The sequence below is a fragment of the Hemiscyllium ocellatum genome, chromosome 14 (genome assembly GCF_020745735.1).
Source record: "Hemiscyllium ocellatum isolate sHemOce1 chromosome 14, sHemOce1.pat.X.cur, whole genome shotgun sequence".
Taxonomy (NCBI): Eukaryota; Metazoa; Chordata; class Chondrichthyes; order Orectolobiformes; family Hemiscylliidae; genus Hemiscyllium; species Hemiscyllium ocellatum.
The window spans coordinates 86,497,819-86,515,999 of record NC_083414.1 but is presented as its reverse complement, the minus strand read 5'-3'; the positions used below and the strand labels follow the sequence as shown (position 1 = coordinate 86,515,999).

The window sequence follows — 18,181 nt, the reverse complement described above, 5'->3', positions numbered from 1 at the left end:
CCTGCTCTTCGAATGCTGCCTGATCTGTTGTGCCTTTCCGGCCCCTCAGTTCTCAACTATTAGAGACTGAGCAGCTCCCGTATCTTGGAAAATTATAACTACTTGTATTTCCCCCACACCCCGTTTTTCCTTAGTAAGGTTTATCTACGGAGGCAAATTCTTTATACAGACCAGGCACTGCCTCCATACCCAGCCCCTGCCTGGGCAGTGCACTCTCCTGCAGCTCCTCGGCTCCATTTCGGGTCTCCTTTAACAGGTTCACTAATACCATTGGCTTAAACTCTTTTACCACATCTTTTCCCAAAGTGTCTTCCTTCAATGCCCAGCACTGTGTGTCCCAGCTTACTGCAGTGAAAACACCTTTTCACAGTGCCCTTCTTCAACCATCGGCACTGTAATTTTTATGTGTTCCACTACATTATTGTCAGAACAACTGAGGCCTTTCACTTCCTTTCAACCCCTTGGACCTGTTTTTTCATCTGTGGTAAACTATTGCCAGTGTGCCTTTCTCTATGTTTTGCAGTGCAGGATCTCCCCTTCTCTCAATTTTTATCACCCACAAGATGAAATCCTCCCAGAAGCTAAATTTCATCTCATGCACCAAAGCATCTCATCTGCCCTTTCTGCTACGCTTCTCACTTCTTGAACTTTTTGTTCATTCACATGAATTCTTACCATCTCTGGAAGTGAGTCTTTTAACTCCTCCCTTCGAGCCTCACAGGTCTTATCCATTTTTAAAGCCTGCATCCTTCTATCAAAATGACTGTGTTTAATTCTTTCAAACTCAATATAAGTCTGACCTGGTTCTGTCTCTATATTTCTGAACTGCTGTCTATATTCTTCTTGTACGAATTCATAAGCACTCAAAATAACCTGTTTGCATCTGCATAATCTCTTGCTCCCTCATGAGACAGCACGGCACATACCTTTCAAGCTGTACCCACCAGCTTAGTCTGAACTAGCATTAGCTACAGGTTCACTGGACATGCCATCTGCCGAGCCAGTTTTGCAAATGAAATAGAAGTGGTTTTGGCATTTTTCGCACCGAAATATGGCAATGTATTAACATAGTTGTATACATCCCTACATTCTCCCTTCATCTTTATCCTGCTAATTTAACTTTCTTATCTAATTCCAAACTTCTGAATTTCAAATTCTCCTTCTCTTCCTTTTTCCTCTGTTTCTCTTTCTCTATCTTCTCTCTCTTTCTGTTTCTTTCTTTATCTTCTAACTCCAGTTGTCATATTTGCAATTTAAGTTTCTCGAACTCGACTGCAGTTTCCTGCTTCTCTGATAGACCAAAGAGCTTGACCAACTCCATTATGATGACAGCTTTCCTTTTGTACCTGGTGAAACCTAATTCTAATCTACATGTTAATTCTAGGAGTATGCCCTTCCTTTGTCTTTCTACACTTGCTTGGCAAATTTGGGAACCACCTTCAAACCTCAGAACGTCTTTAGTCATATTAAAAGCCATTTCTTTTAATTTAACCAACCACAAGGAAACAAAATTAAATGAATTTTCTCACCTGTTTTATTTGAAGATCTACGTCACTAACTGCCAAGTGATGGAATCTGCTGGGACCTTTTGTACGCCAAAGCTGTTCAAATCTGTCTAAATCCTATACGACAAGCCCTCAAACTGTTATGATGTCGCTGTTGAACTCCTCGTTAATTAAAACCACACACCCAGAAAAGCTCACCTCACCTCGTAATCTGTTAAAACACGAGTGACAAAGTAGTCGCAAATTCCACTATTAAGAGAAAAAGAACAATTAATAAGTATGTATTTTAACTCGCTGAGCTTGATGGTTTGTTTTCAGATGTTTTGTCACCATGACTAGGTGATATCATTAGTGAGAGTTTCTGGTGACGCACTGGTGGTAAGTCTCGTCTTTGTATTTCTAGGTCTTGGTTTCTTAAGGTGCATGATGTCATTTCCAGTTTTTTGTTCAAGGCAAGGTAGATAGGATCTAAATTGATGCGTTTGTTGATGTACTTCTCGCTAGAATGTCATGTTTCTAAGAACTTTCGTGCGTGGCTTTGTCCTAGGAAGTGCGTGTTGTCACAGTCAACGTGGTGTCCTTCTTTTTCTGAATGAATGGAAACTAATGATAGTGGGTCGTGTCTTTTGGTAGCCAGTTGGTGTTCATGTATCCTGCTAGCACGACAACAGGACAGTCGGAAATGGAGAAAAAAACGATTTTATATACACTGTTTAATCAGTGTGTGTTCAGATAAGTAACACTCTTCATATGTGTATAACGCATTCTGAATGAACAACTGAGACACAGTTAACAAAAAATGATGCACATGATGAATAAAATTTTTTAAGCATTAAAACATTATTTGATCCTCATCTGAAGTGATACCTTCCCTTTCTCTCAATGTCCCCCCTTTTCTGGGATTCCCAACTCTAGTCTCTCATTTTTATCAGAATGTGTGTTAGAAATTCTTGTTTCTGGTTTCCAACCTATTTCAGTTAATCCCCTTTCTACCAGGAATTAAATATATTGGTCTGTTGGGTTCTTTCCAAAACTAGTGTCTGTCATATTATTGGAGAGGAAAGTTATGGCATCTGACCCAGCGTTTGAACATATTGCTCTGCTGTACGTGCACTGTACAAAGGACCACAGCACACAGGAATTGCCAAAAGATTGAGGGAAGTACATCTACTTCTTTCGATAATATAGTTTTCTCATTTTCCACATCTCCATATCTATATCCTCTCTCTCGTTCTCCCTTTGTATCTAGTTAAGAAATCCACCAATCTTCGTGGCCCATCTCTCAAACTCATTCTTTCATTTTATACGTAATGCTTTCTTCAAGATGTAATGTGGTTATAATGAAGCAATGTAACTACAAAGACATGTGGGAGGAGCTGGCCAAAGTTAATTGGAAGGGGAGCTGAGCAGGAAAGACCATGGAGCAGCAATAGCAGGAGTTTCTGGGGATAATTCGGAAGATAATACCAGAAATGCAACCCCAAGCTGATGAAACATACTCATGGGAGGACAAGGCAGCCAAGAGTGACAAGGCATCAAACCAAAAGTGAAAACATACAATGTGGTGAAGATGATTGGGAATCCAGAGAATTAACTGGCTCTGAAACTACATAACTCTGGTATCACTGACACTACAGAGCTCTTAATCATTGTCAGGGAGAGAAACAGAGGAAACACATTCACTTTAAACACAGAAGATGGCATTTCTCAAGGAAAAAGATTCAGGTGAATTAAACATTTGAATTAACATCAGTTAAATGCTTTTGCAGAATGTGTCAGATTGGAGGCAAGACCCGGGGAGAGAGATCCTCAGCAGAATGAGAGTTTGAAATTGAAGTATTACCACATCAGAAACCAGGTGAGGTCACTGAGTACAGGACTGATGGGTGAATGGCCTCAGTGAGAATTGGGGAACAGACAGCAGAATTGCATTGCAGATATTGCAGCTGGAAACTGTATTCATGTAGTGCTGGAGACCACAGCAGCAGGAGAAGCAGACCTGCATTCAGCCACAACCTGTAACTTTTTGCCAGGATAACACCTCAGTCTGTCATTACAATAAACACCATCTATGGCTCAGTGACGAGTGTGGGTGAACATGCCAGAGTCAGAATCACATGAACCTTAACCTGATGCTAACTCATTAAAGCTACCTGACTTGACCAACAGATCAGAACGAAGCCCTGCAGTCCTGCCACATTCAGTTATAAATGGTGATGGACGATTAAACAAATGACTGGAGGAGAGGGCTCCACAAACATCCCCATCCTAAATAATGGAACAGACCTGCACATCAGTGTAAAAGAGAAGGATGTTTTATCTGCACCATCCTCTGCCAGAAGTGTTGAGTCGATGATACACTTCACCGTCATCATGATGCCCACAAAATCACAGACGCCAGTCTTCAAATATTTCGATTTGCTGCATGTGAGATGAAGAAACAGCTGAACACAGTAGATACGACAAAGGCAATGGGTCCTGACCCCATTCCTGCAATAGGACTGAAGACTTGTGCTACACAACAAGCCGTGTCCCTGGGGAAGCTGTTTCATTCCAGCTCCAACTCTGACATCTCCCTGGCAATGTGGAAAATTACTCAGCTGAGTCCAGTCCCCTAAAGGGGAATAATTACAATCTGACCAATTATCACTCCCTCATTCCCATCACGACCGTCAAATTGTTGGGAGTTCTTTTTGACAGAACTGTCAAGCAGCATAGAAATACCCTGCTCAGTGTGGTTTTCGACAGGTCCCCATGTGGAGATGGTGCTGTTGTGGAAATATCACTGGATTACTAATCCAGACCAGGATAATGCTCTGGCAGCGGTTGGAAGTTAAAAACAATTAATAAAATATCGAGATCTAAAACCTGGGGTCAGTAACAGTGACCTTGAAGCCAATATCGATTGTAAACAGAATTTCCTTCTCCAATGTACTTTTAGGAAGTGAATCTCCCGTGATTTCCTGGGCTGGGCTAAAACAGACTCCAAAGACCCTGACATGTGATAAACATTTCAATGGTCTCTGAAACTGCCAAGCAAGGCCACTCACTTGTATCAAACTGCACCGAGGTCTGAAAGGATGAAACCGGACAGAACATCCGGCCTCAGCATCAGTGTCGGAAAAGGGAATGGGAACACAGTCCTGTCGACCCTGCAGAGACCTCCTTCCTAACATCTGAGAGCTTGTGACAACATTTACAGAGCTTTCCCACAGACTGCACGGAAACAGCGGAAAAGGAGTAGGTCATTCAACACATTGAGCCTCCCCCATTCTATTTCATGTAAAAAATCTCCTCGATGCACTTACCCCACATGATGTACATATCCGTTAATGTGAGTAACCTTGGGAAGTTATAAAATAGGAAATGCAGTAGTACGTTTGGTCCACCGAGTTTGCTACCCAATTCAATATAATGATGGTCCGTCCTTCATTTCCATTCCGTACTCCTGCTCTCCCACCATCCCTTTACTGTCTCTAAATCCTTACTTTGGGATTGTGAGTGGGTGAGGAGGATGTAAAAAGTAACCAAGAAGACTAAGACAAGTGGAGTGAAAGGGTAAATACGTGACAGATGGTTTCCAGGTGCGAGAGAATTCCCCAGGGTCACCAATGTCTGAATGCAGCCAGTTATTCTCAGCTCAATACAGTGTGACCTGCCTGTACCTAATACTGTGGTCCCTTGATTTAGACATCTCAGACAGGGGAATAATAATGTCTGCTTCCAATCTGTCTCACCCTGTCAGAGTTTTGTATATTTCACTGCGATCTCCACTCATTTTCCTAAACACCATTGAATACTGGCCCAGTCGCCCCAAACTCTGTTCCCATAACAAGCCTGTCATCCCAGAGACCAGTCTGGTCATCCTTCACTGCTCTCCCTCAATGTCAGGTTTGTCCTTTATTAGGTGAGGAGACCAAAACTGCACATAATGCTGCACAATGTTCGAGATGGGGTCTCACGAAGGCCCTGTACAGCTTCAGTAAGACACTCTTACTCCTCGACTCAAATCCTCCTGAAATGAAGGTCAACACACCATTTATCTTCCTCACTGCTTTCTGTTTCTGTAATATTGCTTTCAGCGATTGGTGTACAAGGAGATGCAGATCGTTTTCCGTGTTATAGCTCCCACTTGCTGGTTGTATATACACTGGTCAGCGTGCCAATGCCATTCCGAGTATTGACATCTGGTTACAGAACTCACTGCGCTGCAGGGGCCTCAGAGGTTTATGCAGAAGAAAACAATAAAACGGAACATAAGTCCCTTTGTAGATCAACATGTTTCAACCAATCCTTTTCAAATGGTAGGCTGCCAATTTATCGTTTCCACCAAAGGGCACACTGTCACCTCTATCCATATTGTTCTCCATCTGTCACGTATTTACCCTTTCACTCCACTTGTCTTAGTCTTCTTGGTGCGTTTTTACATCCTCCTCACCCACTCACAATCCCAAAAAAAAACCCAAGGGAAAATCACCTTTTTACAGTGATAGTATACTCACAACTCCACCATCAATAAAATGATCCATCAAAATATTTAGAATATTTCTAAATAGACGTGGTCGTGAGTTGGAAAGATGGTCTCGGAGGATCTTTGGTGAATCATTTCATTGCAGCATGTCGATAGTGAAGCACTGCTGCTGCTGCTGCTGCTGAGGGTTGATGGTGGAGCATTGTGGGTGAAGGGACAGTCAAACTGATTGCTTTGTCCTGATAGTATAAAGATTCTTGAGTGTTGTTGGGGCTGCACTCATCCAGGCAAATTGGGAGTCTTCTATCGCACTTCTGACTTAGATGATGGACAGACTTTTGGAAGTCAGGATGTGAGTTACTCGCCGCAGTATTCCTAGCTTCTGACCTGCTCTTGTAGTTACTGTGTTTATGTGGCGAGTCCAGTGAGTTTCTGAGCAATGATTACCCATCAGGACTTTGATACTGGGGGATTCACTGATAGTAACACCATTGAATGCCAAGGGGCAGGTTAGATTGTATTTTATTGTTGATGGTCATGGTCTGGCATTTGTGAGGCCTGAACATTACTTGCCACTTGCCAGCCTGGATACTGTCCATATCTGGTCGTGTTTGAACATGGACTGCTTCAGTATCTGAGGAGCCACAAATGTTGCAGAACATTGTACAATCATTGGCGAACATCCCCACTTCTGACCTTAACATGGAGGGAAGGTCATTGATGAAGCAGCCCTGAAGATGTTTTCGGTCACTGCTCGAGGGACTCCTACAGAAATGGAGCTGAGTTGACTGACCTTTTTCAACCATGACCATCTTCCTACGTGTCAGGTATGATTCTAACCAGCGGGGATTTTGCCTCTAATACCCATTGATTCCAGTGTTGCTAAGGCCCCTTGATACCACATTTGGTCGAAGACTGCCTTGATTTAAAGGGCTGTCACTCTCACCCCACCTCTGTAATTCAGCTCTTTTGTCCATGTTTGAACTAAGGTAATGAGGTCAGGAGCTGAGTGACCGTGGGGGGGAGCCCAAACTGGACGTCATTGACAGGGTATTGCTTAGCAAGTGCTGCTTAAAAGCACTGACAACTTCCACCACTTTACTGATGATCAAGAGTAGACTGATGGGGTGGTAATTGGCCCGAATAGATTTGTTCTGCTTTTTATATACAGGAGATACTTGGGGTAATTTTCATGTAATCGGGGAAAGCCATTGTTGTAACTGTATTGAAACAGTTTGGCTAGGAGAGTGGCAAGTTATGGAGCACAAGTTTTCAGTACTATTGCCAGAATGTTGTCAGGGTATGTACCCTTTGGAGTATCCAGTATCTCCACCCATTTCTGGATATCGCATGGACTGAATCAAATTGGTTAATGACTGGTTACTGAATTGCTGAGGACCACTGGAGGGGGTTGAAATGGATCATCCACTCAGCACTTCTGACTGAAGGTTGTTGCGAATGCATCAGCCTTATTTTATACACTGAAGTGCTGGGCTCTTCCATCATGGAGGAAGGCGGTATTTGTGGAGTCTCTTCCTCCAGTGAATTGTTTAATTGTCCCCAACGTTTCTCGACAAGGTGTGGAAGGACTGCAGAACTTAGATCTGATCCTTTGCTTGTGGGATCACTTAGCTCTGTTTATCACTCACTGCTAATACTATTTGGCGCACAAGTTGTCCTGTGTGGTGGCTTCACCAGGCTGACACATCATTTCCAGGTATGCCCAGTGCTGCTCCTGCCATCCTGCGCATCCATTGAACCAAGGTTGATCCTTTGGCTTGATGGTAATTGTTGTTAGGGGGATACACCAGGCCATGAGATTGTGTGGCTGCACAATTCTACTGCTATTGCTGACCCACAATACCTTATGGACACCCAGACTTGAGCTGCTAGATCTGTTTGAAGTCTGTCCTATTTAGCACCGTGATAGTACCACCCAAAATGACGGAGGTTATTCTCAATGTGCAGGTGTGACTTTGTCTCCACAATGACTATGCGGTGGTCACTCTTAACGATACTGTCATGGACAGATACTTCTGCAACTGGCAGATTAGCAAGGCTGTGGTCAGTATGTATTTTCCTCTTGATGGTTCCTTCACCACTTGTCAGTCTAGCAGTTATATCCTTTAGTACCAGGCCAGCTCGATCAGTAATGCTGTAGCTGAGATACTCTTGGAGGTGGACATTGAAATCCCCCACCCAGAGTACATCCTGCGTCCGTGCGACCCTGAGTGCTTCCTCCAAGTATTGTTCAGCATGGAGGAGTACGGACTCATCGGTTAAATGTGGCTGGAACATAGTAATCAGCAGGAGATTTCCTTTCCCATGTGTAAACTAATGCCATGAGACTTCATGGGATACGGAGTCATTGTTGAGGACTCCACGAGCAATTCCATTCCAACTGTATCCCAATGTGCCGCCACTTCTGCTGTATCCGTCCTGCTGATGAGACAGGAGATTTCTGGGGAAGGTGATGGGGAGTATGGGACATAGTCTGAAATGGATCATCCACTTAGTATTTCTGACTGAGGATTGTTACGAATGAATCAGCCTTAGCTTATACACTAAAGTGCTGGGCTCTTCCATCATGGAGGAAGGGGTTATTTGTGGAATCTCTTCCTCCAGTGAATTGTGTAATTGACCCCAACGTTTCTTGACTAGATGTGGAAGGACTTACACCTTACAGAATCATACCATACAGACAATGTCAGGCTGTTGCTTGACGAGTCTGTTTATTTCTATTCATTGTTTCCTGCCAGATGTCCCATTCTAGAAACATGTCCATATATTAGCCCCAATCCACTCAGATTTGATTTTGTAAACTGGGCTTGGAGCTGTACCAAAATTTTTCTAAAAATCAAAATGTTTAACATATATTGTTTCTCTTTGTTTTGTCTCCCATTCTGTTTCTCAAACATAACTCCCATTTCATAAATCTATGTTAGTGTTGTCTATGACCATTACTTTAAACCCCAATAATTTATCCTAAACAATTTCCTGACTATGTTCTATGTTCCATGTACTCTATCATTTTCCCACACCAGACTTGGTTTTCCTTGTATTGTTAGGAAGTTCTGTGAAGACAGAACTGAAGTAGTGGCTTCATAGCTCTGCCATTTCTCTGTTCCCCATTCTCCATTCCCTGGTTTAAAACTGTAAGGAAACTGTACATGTTACTGATATTTTTCACATTGACATGATTTATCAAGTTATTTCAGTTCACTCTTATAATCCTTGTGAATATACTCTTCAGAAACTCATCAATTCCCACCTTAAACTGCTCAATAATTGACCTTCCACAACATACACTCTCAGGAGCATAGACTCTGTGCCAACAGAAGTACAGCACCATCTATATTAGTCCCATTTCCCTACAGCAGGCCCATAGCCTGGAATGTTATGAAACTTCCAAGTGCTCGTCCAGGTACGTTTTAATGATTGCGAGGTTATCTGAGATTATTTCCCTCCCAAGAAGTAATCCCAGAACACAACATCCTCGAGCTAAATCATCTCTGAAACTCAAACGTTTCACTTTAAAAGTGTGCTCCTTTGTTCTCGACCCACAGACTAAAAGGAACAGTTGCTGTCTATCCACCCTGTCCGTGTCGCTCATAATCTTATCCTTCTGAATCACGGACCCTTCAGCTTTCTCTGCTCCAAAGTAAACAACCCAATCTTATCCAGCCTCTCTCCATAGCTGATATGCTCCATCCCAGGGAACATCCTGGTGAATCACTTCTGCACCCTCTCCAGTACAATCACATCCTTCCTGGAATGTGGCTCCCTGAGCTACATACAGTACTACATTTTGGCCGAACCAAAGCCCTGTATTACTCTTATAATCTACACCCTGATTAGGAAACACAACACCCAAGGTCCAATTCTTAACTATTCCATTACCCTGTCCAGTCACATTCAATGATGTGTGGAGAACCACACTCTGAGGTTCCCAGTGTGCTGCCATTCATTGAGTCCTCCCCTGCCTGGTTCCTTCTCCCAACGAGCATCACCTCATATTTATCAGGGTTACATTCAATCTGCCATTGGTCTGACCATCTGACCATTCTATCTGCATCTTCCGGTAACCTAAGGCATTCCTCCTCACTGCTAACCACTCAGCCAATCGTTATGTCAAACATGCACTTACTTATCACACCTTCCCCACTGTCCACCTAGCCCCCTCCACATTTATATATATATATATATATGAATAACACAAACAATAAGGGATACACCTCTGATCCCTGTGGTACACCAGGGGACACTGGTCTCCAGTCACACAAACAGCCTTCTCCCACCGCCCTCTGTCTCCTGCTACTAAGATAGTTTTCGTTGCAACTTGTCAAGTTTTGCTTCATATTGTGAGATTTTACTTTATTTGTCAGTGTCCCAGGTGGAAATTTGTCAAAGACCTTCCTACAAAACTAAACAATCGACCTCCTCAAACTAATTCAATCAAACCCATTAGATGTGATTTCCTTCTGATAAAGTCATGATGATTATCCCTGATCAAACCTTGCGACTCTGATTGGAGTTCGATTTTCTCCTTCCCTATTTTCTCCAGTAGTTTCCTTAACAGTGATCTAATACTCGCTCTTCTATAGTTCCCTGGTCTATTTCTCCCACCCTTCCTGTGAAGTGGAATCGTATTAGCAGTGCTCCAGTTCTCTGGTACCTCCCCTATGGTCAGATTCTAATTAAAATATTCAGTCCGCAATGCAATCAACATGTGTATTGCTGCTTCCTCTGAAATACATGTATGAAGTACATCTGGTCTGTCAGATTTATAAATACTCAATCCAGCTTTCTTTTCAAAGAAGATCCCAACACTGATAAGAATGATCTCAGATTTTACTTACACAAGCCCCATGGTCACTTGGTATTTCTGGAAATATTTCTGGACATTCTTCCATGAAGGTAGACACCAAAGAAACTGTTTCTTTTCCCTGCAATTTCTCTGTTCTCTGCAATAACTTATCCTGAACACACACCAACTGCACCACATTTGATTTTTTTAAAATTTTTTTCATACATTGATAGATGCTTTTTAGCAGTCTTTATGTTTTTCTTTCGCTTGCACGCTTTTTCTCTTTTTGTTTTTCTTCTCAGTTTCTTGGTCATCCTTTGCTGGGTCCTACATTTCTCTGAATCCACTGGCTTACTGCAACACCTGGCATTTTTCTAAGCTGCCTCCTTTCATCTAGTAGGTAGATGAAGGTGGGGTTGAAAGTGATAGTCGGAGAGGAGGGGGCGCAGATTGATAGGAAGGAAGGTGAACACATAGCACCGATCAAAAGGTCGGTGCTGACTTGGAAGGTTGGAGTGGGATAAACTGGGATTAGGGGAAATGGGGATTTCCACTATGATCCCCCGTGGTTGGATGGTCCCAAGGCAGAAGAGGAGGCTTTCTTCCTCCAGGCTTCTGGTGGCTCGGATTTGGCGATGGAGCAGGTCTAGGACCCTCATGTCCTTGGCAGATTGGGAAGGGGAGTTAAAGTGCTCAGCTACAAGGCGATGGAGTTGTTCAATGTGGCTGTCCCAGAGATGTTCTCTGAAATGATCTACAAGTTGACCTCCTGCCTCGCCAATGTAGAGAAGACCACATGGGTTTAATGGATGCAGTAGATGAGGCGTTTTGTCTCCCTTTATCACCTATCACTTTCAACCCCTCCTTCATCTACCTATCGCAATCCCAGCTACCTCCCCACTGCTGCACCCTCTTCTCATTTATCCCTCAGCCCCCTTGGCCCATAAGCTTCATTCCTGATGAAAGGCTTATGCCCAAAATATCGATTTATCTGCTCTTAGTATGCTGCCTGACTGTGCTTTTCCAGCACCACACTCTTCGACTCTGATCTCCAGCATCTGTAGTCCCCACTTCCACCTCACACCTTCATGGCTTGCAAGACTCAGATTTATTACTTCAAATATAACAAAAACTGTCGTGTACTCAAACAGCATAAAAGAAAACCAATGCGTTGTGGTCACTGTTCCCAAAATGTCCTTTCCGGCAAAATTTTCAATTAGCTCTTCTGATCACTCAACACCAATTCCTAAATAACCTGAACTCGAGCTCAGTGCTCAACATAATGTTCATGTAAACCATCTCACACGTGGTCATGAAATCCATTTTCCCAGCATTAGCATTAATTGGGTTAACACAGTTTAGAGATAATTTAAATATATATCATTACTGCAGTACCCACAAATGTGTATATCTCATTTCCTGTTTTATAACATGTCCAGCATTTGTATTGCAGCTTTCACTTTGATATATAACTCCCATCAATGTTTGCTAATCCTTGCTGTTTTTTAAATCCTCACCTTACTAGATTTTGTGGAATCTGAGCGATGTGGGCTCTGGGGAGATTAATGGCAGAGATCATCTCGCCACATCATTTATGATCTTCGCAAACTTTAATTTCTCCAGATCTCCCGTTATGCGGTGGAGTAGAGAAGGACAATGATCTTCCAACAATGCTCTGTATTCCTCCAGAGAGCTGAGACTGCTCTAACCTGGGTGGGAACCTTACAACAGGCTGGGAAAGTGCTGCTGCTGCACAGGGAGATTACATCTGGAGTAGAGTGTACAGATCTAGCCTCTTCAATGAAGAAACGGTGTTGTTATATTGGAAGCAGCTCAGAGATGGTTCCCTCAACTGATTCCTGCAATGAAGGTGCTGGCGTATAACGAAAGGATGATCAGGTTTATCCAGTAGCCATTGGAGTTTACAAAAAATAAAGAAGATCTTATTTGAACATAAATGGCAGAAGGAGTCAATGAGTGAAGTGAATTACACAGATAGTTGAGTAATCCATTCCGTTCTCCAGCCTGTTACACAGGAACAACAGGATGATATTCAGGCCTTCGACCCTGTTACACCAAAACAGGACGAAGCTATTCAGCCCCTGGAGCCTGATATACATTTACAGAAGGAGGCCAATCAGCCACTCGGGCCTATAACAGTAGGCCATGCTGCACTAGTATCCAGTTAAACAGCAATAGGAGCAGTCCATTCAGCCTCCTTCAGTCTGTAACATAGGAACTGGAAGAGGCCACACAGTGACTAGAGATTGTTACACTGGGATAACAGGAGGCCATTCAGACTCACCAAGCCTATTGCAAGGGAATTGGATAATGACAGAAACTATCTGAGACTTCTTTCATGAGAAAGGAAGAGGTAATTTAGACACGCATCTGTTATATGGGATCAGGAGAAGACCAATCACTCCCTCGGTCCCATCTCCGGGATACATGAGGAGACCATTCAGTATTTCCACCTGTTATGAGAAGACCCATCAGCCCCTCAAAATGTTACACAGCAACGGGAAGATTCCATAATCTCCCAATCCTCTAAAGCATCAACAAGAGGAGGTCATTCTGGCCTTGGAGACGATAACATGGGAATACCAGAAAGACATCAGCTCATCGATTTTGATGATGAGTCCATTCAGTGACACATGGCTCTTACACAGCAATTGGAGAATATCTCTTAAAGTCTTGTGCCCATTAAACAGGAATTCAAAGAAAATGTAAAGGTTTTCGAAAGGGAAGAACTTATAATAATGGTATACATTAGGGACTAAAGTGTAACAATAAATTATGGTAATTTAAGGCAAATTCTTAGAGTCCATTGTTCAGGACATTTGCAACGTTAAACCACAATCCATCAGAGTCAACATTGATTTACGAAGCTAAACCGTGTCTGAATTGTTTGGTTGAGTTATTTGAAGATGTCACAAACAAGGTGGGTCGTGGGAATCCTGGAGATGGAACATATCTGGCCTTCCTGAAGGCATCGGATATGTCGCTTCTCCAAAGAGTAAGTGGTAAGATCAGACAACATGGGTCTAGGAGTAATTTATTAGCTTGGGTTGAGGATTGGATAACAAATAAAATTGAGTCAGATGGAATAAATGTGTCATTTTCTTTTGGCAAATGCAATTTGTGGGGTGCCATTGATTTCAGGACTCATGCCTCAACCATTTGCGATCGATGGTATTACTGTACTCGGTTGATGGGATCGAAAATGCGATGCCACATTTTCAGATGACACTAACATTGGTAAGAAATTACTTCGGAATGATGATGCAAGAGATTTAAAACTATATGGATAGGTTGGAAGAATGGGCAACATTTGACAAGGAAAATTAAAGTGAATAAATATGGGGCTATTCAAGTTGGCCAGCATAATAGAGAGACAAATTATTATCTAAATGGGGAGAAACTTCAAAGTGCTTAGGTGAAGAGGGATCTGGGTGTCTGCTTGCATATCACAGAAAACTTGCTTGCGGGTACTGTAAGAAATGAGAACTGCAAGCATAATGCCAGTGTTTACTTATAAAAGGATAGAGTAGAAAGGGAGGGAGTGTTGCTGTAGCTATGCAAGGCATTAGTGAGGCTGCAACTGGAGTACAGTTTGGGTGTGTTGTGGTTCTGCTCGCCGAGCTGGAAGTTTTTGCTGCAAACGTTTCGTTCCCTGGCTAGGGAACATCATCAGTGTGGCGAGCAGAACCACAACAACGGATACCCGAGCTACAAATCTTCAATCAGATTTTAAAGTTTGGGTGTCCTGCAGAATGAGGTATTTCCATTGGAGGCAATTCAGAAGAGCTTCATTAGATTGATTCCATATTTGAAGTGTTTGTCTTATGAAGAGAAATTGAGCAGTTTAGGCCTATACTTTCGAGTTTATAAGAATGGAAGGAGATCTCACTGAGGTCTGTAAAATGCTAAAAGTCATTGAATGCGGAGATGTGGAGCGGATTTTTTTTCATGTGTCGCAATCTACAACAAGAGACTAGAGTTTTAGGATGGAGAGATGGCAGGAAAGTGGAACAGAGGCCACGTTGACATCAGCCACATCCAGGGGTTGGATTCCTCACAAATTCTCCTTGTTCTTATTCAACTCTTTGACTGTGTTGCCCAGGAGCGGGGGAGGATTGGGGATCATGCGGGAAGCAGGCACTCAGGATAAATCAGTCTCAATCAGTTAGACAGAATGCAACCAGTAAGGTCACACAGTGACCAGCGCTGGGTTCTCAACTATTTAGTCTATATCAATGATCAGGAGGATGGAACAGACATACAGATGCTGAGTTTGGTGATGTCGCTGTGGTAAGCAAGAGATCAAATTATCAAGAGAAGGTGGAGAGTCTGCAAATACATTCAGAGAGGTAAAGGCAATAGATAATAGTTTGGCAGGTGGAATTTAACATGATATAACCTGTCATTTCATTTACAGGAATAATGGAAGGCAGTATGTTACTGAAATGGAGAGGGATTACGGAACTTAGTGATACTGTGTACTGGAGGGTTCAGTCAGATCCGTTCAGACATGAAAGGTTTTGCTACATCCCTGATCGTATGCTCCCAGACACTGCTTGCGACCTTATTGCTCTCTGTGCACATGGAATACTTTGACGTGGTTGATTGGTGGTGGGGATGATGTTTTGAAACGAGCATCGAGGGGACGTCTCTTATCCAAGATATATTTATTTCTTTCTACGTGGAGACCCGATGACGATGGGAATGGCTGACTGCTTCTGAATGAAGAGGCCGTGACTGCTGCCAGGACAGTGGGTATTCACCAACATGATGTACTGTGCATGGACACACTGTAACATTAATAGAGAGAGAGCTCCTTCAGTTCCTCTACCTCTCCCCATTGACATGGGTACTCTGCAGATGCAATGTACACTATCGGGAATCCCACTATACCACTGGATACACCCGGCAGCTCCCTGCTGTGGGAGAAACAATGCTTCTCATCCACCATATATATCCGCCATCACTGAATGGTTAACACTGATGTTGAGATACTGGGAAATGATGGATATGTCACCTAGTCCTGCCTGGAAAGTTCCAAATCATAGAAGCTGAATGAAACTGTGACCCTAACAGCCACTTGCAGCACCGTCCTCCCCCTGGTATGAAGCTGCAGGTCGTGTTGAAGGAGATGACACCGCTCTGTGACCAGCTCCTTGGTCAATCAGGATTCCCTCACACTTTGATCCTAGGTTAGATTAGATTTTTTTTTAGATTAGACTTACAGCGTGGAAACAGGCCCTTCGGCCCAACAAGTCCACACCGACCCGCCGAAGCGCAACCCACCCATACATTTACCCCTTACCTAACACTACGGGCAATTTAGCTTGTCCAATTCACCTGACCCGCACATCTTTGGACTGTGGGAGGAAACCGGAGCACCCGGAGGAAACCCACGCAGACACGGGGAGAATGTGCAAACTCCACACAGTCAGTCGCCTGAGTCGGGAATTGAACCCGGGTCTACAGGCGCTGTGAGGCAGCAGTGCTAACCACTGTGCCACCGTGCCGCCCTAGGTGGAGCTTGGGAAGCTCTTCCTGGAAAACCAGGTGTGGATACAGCAGATCCCTTTCCCCAGACACACTCACTCCGTGGTTTCAGAGCTTCCCCTCTCTGCAGCCTCTGCTCCGTTTGTTGATCATATTCCAGACTACTGTCCCTATGCTCCATCCCGAGTTCGGTCACCAAATCCTCAGCTCTCCCTGAATGTCTGAGGCAGCTCACAGCACAACCTCCAGCAAACCAACTCCTCCACCAACTTTTCAATAACAGGAGTCAATCAAAAACCCCTCGGCTACAAGTGTTGTGGACCAGACCAGATCCCAGCAAAATATTTTAAGAAGGCCGCTTAGACCCAAAGCATTCCTTATTTTGAATATAGTTGGGAAGTGTGCGTTCCAGATATGTTGTCAAACCACTAGACATTAAACAAAACATATTATAATCTATTAAAATCCAATCAAAGAAAAGAACATTTTGGGATAGCTTATGTTGGAACCCTTATACAACAATAGGTACCGTACTTTCTTGGTATACACCGCTTGACACAAAGATATATTCAAATACAGATTCTTACATGCAGTTTTCCAATCCAGGAGAAATCAACATCAACAAGAGATCTCAACTAGAAAAGCAGCTGCGGATCATGTATTGACACTCCCAACCCTTCTGGGATCCCCAACAGCTTCTGAATGCTGCAGCTAAAACCCAAACGAGTAAACCTGGTCTGTGAGAGCTGGCCACTGCCCTTCCATTGTTACCACCATTTAATTAAACCTAAAGGCCTCCTCAGTTATTACTTAAACAGTGTTGAAACAGCAGTTCTGCACCTCTGCCTTTATAACCTCTCTTCAAAAACAACCTTAAAGAAAATAACCTCTTTGCAGTGAGAGTGTACTCACAACTCCTCCTTTAATATAATCATCCATCAATGGACAAAGATGGATTAATTTTAGACCTCCTAATCGTCCTCTATTTGTAGACGGAAATGCATATATAGGTAAAAACAATGACTGCAGATGCTGGAAACCAGATTCTGGATTAGTGGTGCAGGAAGAGCACAGCAGTTCAGGCAGCATCAGAGGAGCAGTAAAGTCGATGTTTCGGGCAAAAACCCTTCATCAGGAATACAGGCAGAGAGCCTGAAGGGTGGAGAGATAAGTGAGAGGGGTGGGGGTGGGGAGAAAGTAGCATAGAGTACAATAGGTGAGTGGGGGAGGGGATGAAGGTGATAGGTCGGAAGGAGGGAGGTGTGGATAGGAGGAAATGAAGATAGGCAGTCAGGACAAGTCAGGGGAAAGTGCTGAACTGGAAGTTTGGAACTGGGGTGAGGTGGGGGAAGGGGAAATGTGGAAACTTTTCAAGTCCACATTGATGCCCTGTGGTTGAGGCGAAAGATGAGGTGTTCTTCCTCCAGGCTGAGGGAGCGACGGTGAAGAAGGCCGAGGACTTCCATGTCCTCGGCAGAGTGCGGGGGGGAGGTGAAATGTTGGGTCACAGGCGGTGTGGTTGATTGGTGCGGGTGTCCCAGAGATGTTCCCTAAAGTGCTCTGCTAGGAGACGTCCATACTCCCCAATGTAGAGGAGACCGCATGTCGAAGGCTCCTTTAGGGCCTTGGATGGAGGTGAGGGAGGAGGTGTGGGTGCAAGCTTTGCAATTCTTGCAGTGGCAGTGGAAGGTGCCAGGATGGGAGGGTGGGTTGTAGGAGGACGTGGACCTCACCAGTTAGTCACGGAGGGAATGGTCTTTGCCGAAGGCGAAAAGGGGTGGGGAGGGAAATATATCCCTGGTGGTGGGGTCCGTTGGGAGATGGCTGAAATGTTGGCGGATAATTTGGTTTATGCGAAGGTTGCTAGGGTGGCAGTTGAGCACCAGG

General features: G+C 43.7%; 1 long non-coding RNA gene across 1 annotated transcript in view; it reads left to right on the top strand.

Annotated features, from left to right (window-relative positions):
• Nucleotides 1-12,469, top strand: part of LOC132822189 (uncharacterized) — a 141,984-nt gene extending 129,515 nt beyond the window's left edge. Inside the window, exon 4 of the long non-coding RNA XR_009645416.1 lies at nt 12,309-12,469. This is a non-coding gene — a long non-coding RNA (uncharacterized LOC132822189). The remainder of the gene's footprint in view (nt 1-12,308) is intronic.
• Nucleotides 12,470-18,181: the final 5,712 nt, after the last annotated feature.